Source organism: Mesoplodon mirus (assembly GCF_964341445.2).
Source record: "Mesoplodon mirus genome assembly, chromosome: 7".
Lineage (NCBI taxonomy): Eukaryota > Metazoa > Chordata > Mammalia > Artiodactyla > Ziphiidae > Mesoplodon > Mesoplodon mirus.
In genome coordinates, this window is record NC_138983.1 from 78,923,688 (window position 1) to 78,929,791 (window position 6,104).

The window sequence follows — 6,104 nt, forward strand, 5'->3', positions numbered from 1 at the left end:
GGTGAGAGAAGTCAGATGGATGGAAATTATAGAGTAAATGGGACGTGAGGAAATGGAAACAATATATGAAGATAACAATTTTGAAAAGTTCAGACATGAATTGGCTAAAGAAGATATGCAGGGATTAGGGGAGGAGGGAGGCTTTCATGTCACACGTATAGTTTTTAACTTTTTAAGGTGGAGTTACTAGTCTAGAATGAGGTTGAACTTTGGCAAGAATCCTTCCTAAGGAGTAGATGGGCTGTAGAAGATGCAGGGCTGTGAAGTACTTGAGAAGATGAGGGAAAATGAAATGCTCTCTGTAGTGCACACGGCCTTGTAACTTTCACTCCTGTAGTAAAAGGGAATACAAAGGTCAACGCAGATGCTAATGAATTAATGGATTTGGCAGTGGACTATTTACTGACCTCGGTGGTCTTAATGAGTTATGAAGCACCTCACCGGCTCAGAGTGAAGGAAGTAGAGAGGATGGAGGTTAAGTAAAGCTTCTAAGAAAATAGTCCTTAAGGAGAAATAGAAAGAGCTTACTGTAAGTCAGAGCAATATTTCCAGTCTTGAAAATCTATTTGAAGCCGGTCATTATTAATTTATTGGAATACCTATTTGCCCTGCCACATGATTCTTCTCCAGCTACCTGGATATAAGTTACACAGAGGCAGAAGAGAGTGAGAGATAACAATGGAGGGAAAATACAATTAGTATATTTTTTTTACCTTTTTCCACTTCCCCGCTCCAACTCTGGGGAGCCTTCATGGACATGGCTGCCCTCCCAGCCTCCAGCAGCACTCTGTTATCAAAGAATTCAAAGAAATGGAACATAGGTTTCCAACTTATTAATTTAGCAAAATCAAAAATTATATATAATGTCTTCCGTTGGCAAAGATTTTTGCAATATAATTTGGTTCCATCTTTTGACAAGTAATTTGGCAATGTGTAGCAAGATAAAAATGTTAATAGCTTTTTACACATTAATTCTAATTCTGGAAGCTTATGCCAATAAATAATTTATAATCCAGAAAATTATTATATAAAGATGCTCATTGTCATGTCATTTGTAATAACAAAAAATTGGAAACACCTTTAATTGTTAACAATAGGAAAACAGTTTAGGAAATATCCACTTAGTAGAAAGTTACACAGTTACTATATTATAATTACAAGATGATGGAGCAAAATAGAATAATGCTTAATAAAGAAAGAATGAAGAAAGTTGACCTACAATTGTGTCTTCCTTATGACAGTAATTATGTAAACATATAAATATTTATTAAAACTTAAAACCAAAATAAAGTTTGTTTTTTTTTTAATAATTTATTTTATTTTTGCTGTGTTGGGTCTTCGCTTCTGTGCGAGGGCTTCCCCTAGTTGTGGCAAGCGGGGACCACTCTTCATCGCGGTGCGCGGACCTCTCACTATCGCGGCCTCTCTTGTTGCGGAGCACAAGCTCCAGACGCGCAGGCTCAGCAGTTGTGGCTCACGGGCCTAGTTGCTCCGCGGCATGTGGGATCCTCCCAGACCAGGGCTCGAACCCGTGTCCCCTGCATTGGCAGGCAGATTCTCAACCACTGTGCCACCAGGGAAGCCCCAAAATAAAGTTTTAAATGCTCTGTACCAGTAATGGGGATTTTATGTTTGTTTCAAAATATTTTTTAACATAACTCTTATACTTTTGTTTTTTCTACTCCTTTTCTTAAGAATTTCTGATTATTACCTCATTTTTCATTCCATAGTTTCAAATAAAGTCAGCAATTTTATCATCAGAGAAGATTAGACTTATTTGACAGTTCATAATTCCAAGTTATTTGGTATAAAAAGACCATATACACTTGTAGGTGCTTTCAAAATAATATTTCGAGAATTTTTTTTTTTTGCTTAGTCTTTCCTAGTATGGAGATTCAGCAAACTACCTAAAATTGCTAGCCATTCTTTTTTCATTTTTCTCATTTTATTCATTTATCTTGCCCTTCACAGAAATGATAACAAATGAGTCTGCAGTTGCATCTGCCAATTTCTTAAATCCTCTATTATCCACATTATGAAATCATACTTATATGAATACTTCCAGTATTTTCAGAGCTCTTTAGTTATTATACTTGAGCATTCTGTATGAAGTATCTTATGTAAGTGTAAAATTTAGACTCAACTTCTGGAAGCTTTTGATTTCTTAGTTCAAAAGTGAGAGATCCTTAGTTCAGCCATATGATTAACAATTACTTGTATAGTAAGAAGCTCCTAAATTATTGTTTTATGGATACCTGGCAGTTTTCTTGCCATTTCTCAGAGGTTCTCTATTAAACACATTCTCTCTCTTTCTCTCTCTCTCTCTCTATCTCTCTCTCACACACACACATTGTGATTAAAAGCACAGACTTTGGCATTATGAAGTCTAAGGTTCAATTTCCAGTTCTGTAGTTTCTGGGCCACTTCACTTTAGGCAAGTAACCTAATGTCTCTGAACCTTGTTATTTTCATCTGTAAAATGGAGATTACAATTATATCAGACAATCATCAGAACATCCGTAATGATTTTAGAGTTTCAGAGTCAGATACAAGCAGGCACTCAGTAAATGGCTAGTGCTTTTATTACTTTATTATTATTTAGGTCTTGGTTTTCCTTGAGTCTGTGAGTCCCCATAATGAAATGTAATTTCCAGTAGATTGAGTAATACCTATTTTCACCAAAAATTTTAACTGAGTTCATTACTTTCTGTGCAACCCAGATTAGTTTTCTGCCTTTTTTTCTGTGCCGTCTGTAGGTGTTCAATAGATTTATTTAATAAATGTATGAATGCATGAACGCGTAGATGAATTTTTAAATGCTTCTTTTTGAGAAGGTAGAACAAATGTGACACCGTAAAACAGATAAGAAAATAGTCCATGGAAAAAATGGCAAAGTCACATATGTGCCCAGGGCCAGCTTAAGGAGAATTGCTTTTTTTTTTTTTTTTAAGGAAAGATGTGTTGAATAGATTATTTTAATTATTTTTAAAAGTTAAGTACAGGGGGCTTCCCTGGTGGCGCAGTGATTGAGAGTCCGCCTGCCGATGCAGGGGAAACAGGTTCGTGCCCCGGTCCGGGAAGATCCCACATGCCGCGGAGTGGCTGGGCGCGTGAGCCATGGCCGCTGAGCTTGCGCGTCCGGAGCCTGTGCTCCGCAACGGGAGAAGCCACAACAGTGACAGGCCCGCGTACCGCAAAAAAAAAAAAAGTTAAGTACAGGGACTTCCCTGGCGGTCCAATGGTTAAGACTTCACCTTCCAATGCAGGGGGTGTGGGTTCAATCCCTAGTCGGGGAGCTATGGTCCCACATGCCTCACAGCCAAGAAACCAAAACATAAAACAGAAGCAGGGCTTCCCTGGTGGCGCAGTGGTTGAGAGTCCGCCTGCCGATGCAGGGGACACGGGTTCGTGCCCCGGTCCGGGAAGATCCCACGTGCCGCGGAGCGGCTGGGCCCGTGAGCCATGGCCGCTGAGCCTGCGCGTCCGGAGCCTGTGCTCCGCAACGGGAGAGGCCACAACAGTGAGAGGCCCGCGTACCGCAAAAAAAACAAAAAACAAACAAACAAACAAAAAAACAGAAGCAGTATTATAACAAATTCAATAAAGACTTTAAAAAGTGGTCCACATCCAAAAAAAAAAAAAAGTTAACTACAGAAATTTGCTGATGATTTACATATTTAGCACCAGTAAAATAATGTGAGATTAGCTGTACTAAAACAGAATGTTGAGCTACATTCACATTAAGTGACATTATATAGTCTAAATTTATGGAAAACTGAAATGGCTGATAAAAAGTAAGATGGTGAGTGACCTTTGAGCAGAAAAAGACAGAAAGAGAAATGGCCTTTTCTACATTCTATTGTGCCTCTAAGTAAAATGCTTGGTAATCTAGCTACAAAGCAATATGTCATTTGGCTTTAGGCACCTACTGTGATTTACCTTGTGAAGATCAGATTTTGCCATGGAGAGGATTTGTAAAAGTATCACACGTTCCAGTACCATTGGCAACCACAGCTACCAAAAACTCCAATTTAAATTGATGAACCTAATGTCAGATGATAGTATCATTTCCTTGTGGGTGTCTTGGGAAAAGATGGGTAGGAAATGTATAAAAGTGAATACTTTATTGACTGAAATAACAATTCATCATTTTGAAAACATAAAATACATTAAAGTTGTTATAGCATCATGCATTAATATTTCACTGTACTTTAGACATCGCCTACAATCAATGTTTTCTGCCCTTTGAAACAGAATCTTGCTTGTGGTATGCATTAATCATATAAAAGATTAAACACTGAAAAGAAATTCAGCCTTTAAGGACAATTTGCTTTGATTTATTCAGTGGGTTCTTCCAAAAAGTTAATACAAGAATTATTGCTTGTTGAACTGGAGTTACAAATTCTTTCAGAGTTACTTAGTATTTTCTGTAATATCAGTATCAAGGAAGGTAAAGCAAATTTACATATTCATTAGGAAATACAGGCACATAATCATAAAACAAGACAACACAGCGTTTTTATAGACTTTATTTTTTAGAAGTGTTTTAATTTCACAGAAAACTTGAGAAGATAGTCTAAAGTGTTTCCATATACACTAGACCCATTTCCCTCTATGATGATCCACTTACATTAGTATGTTACGTTGTTACAATCAGTTAACAAATATTGATACATTATCATTTACTATAGTCCATACATTAGTCCAGTTCCTTAGTTTTTACCTCATGTCCTTTTTCTATTCCAGGATTTCATCCAAAACATCACATTACATTTAGTTGCCATGTTTCCTTAGGCTCCTCTTGGGTTTGATAGCTTCTCAGATTTTCCTTGGATGACCTTGACAATTTTGAGTAGTTAGGGTTTTGTAGGATGCCCACTACTAGAATTTGTTTGATGCATTTTTCATGATAATATTGGGATTATGTGTTTTGGGGAGGAAGACCACAGAGTAGAAGGGTTATTTTGTCAGATCACATCAAGTGTACAAAGTATGAATATGCATTATGAATGCTGAGGTCGACTTGGATCACCAGGCTGAGGTAGTGTTTTTCAGGTTTCTCCATCGTAAGATGACTGTTTTCCCTTTTTCATACTGTACTTTTTTGGAAGGAAGTCAATATGCTCAGCCCACAACTAAGGAATAGGGAGTTATGCTTAAGATGGAGTACTACATAAACTATTTGGAATGCCTTTGCACGGGAGATTTATCCATTCTCCTGCATTTATGTATCCAATTATTTATTTATATCAGAAGAACTCATGGATTTTTATTTTATACTTTGGGTTATAATCTAATTCTACTTTAGTTACTTTGTTCCTCAAATTGCTCTAGTCCTGACCCTTGTGAACTCTTTTCAGTTGGCTCTTGTGCCACTCTGAGGTATCCCCATCCTGTATTTTTTTTTGGAACTTCCTTACTTTCTGACACTATAAGATGGTCTTGTATATAAATCTTGTATATTTACTGCCCTAGTCCTAGAATCAGCTATTTCTTCAAAGATAACTAGGTCTTTTTAGTGGAGAACGGTATTAGACAGCAGGATCTGGGTGTGGGGTGTGCTAATTGCTGCTCGGATGTCATTGCTTCTAGATCTTCTCAGCTGACAGAGCAAAGAGATAATATGTGTGTACATTACCCATGTATACGCACATATCTATAAGTATCTCTCTACATAGCCATGTGTATTAAGGTAATATGAAGCAATATTAAGCTAAACATGAATGTATATTGATGTTTCCAACTTTAATCTGTTACCACATAGATCACCTTAGCCTCATCTCTTGCTTATCTTTAAATTTCAACTCCAGCAAAACACTTGGCTTTTAGAAGTATGAAAATCAAATTGTAGCAACTTTGGGAAGCCACATCATCTAGTAGAATAATTCTTAAAGGGCAAGGTGTATATCATCAAATTTTAATTTACAGTCAACAGTACTTTTTAACATCAAAAGGCCTCCAGACCTCTGCTTCCAAGAAGATGAAGTAGCCCATTTCTCCCAGGTTCTCCCACTTAAAACTAAAACCCTGAACATAACAACAAACAAACATAGGAAGACGCTGAAAGGTGGAAATGAGAAGGCAGACTTAACTAGGGACTTTGG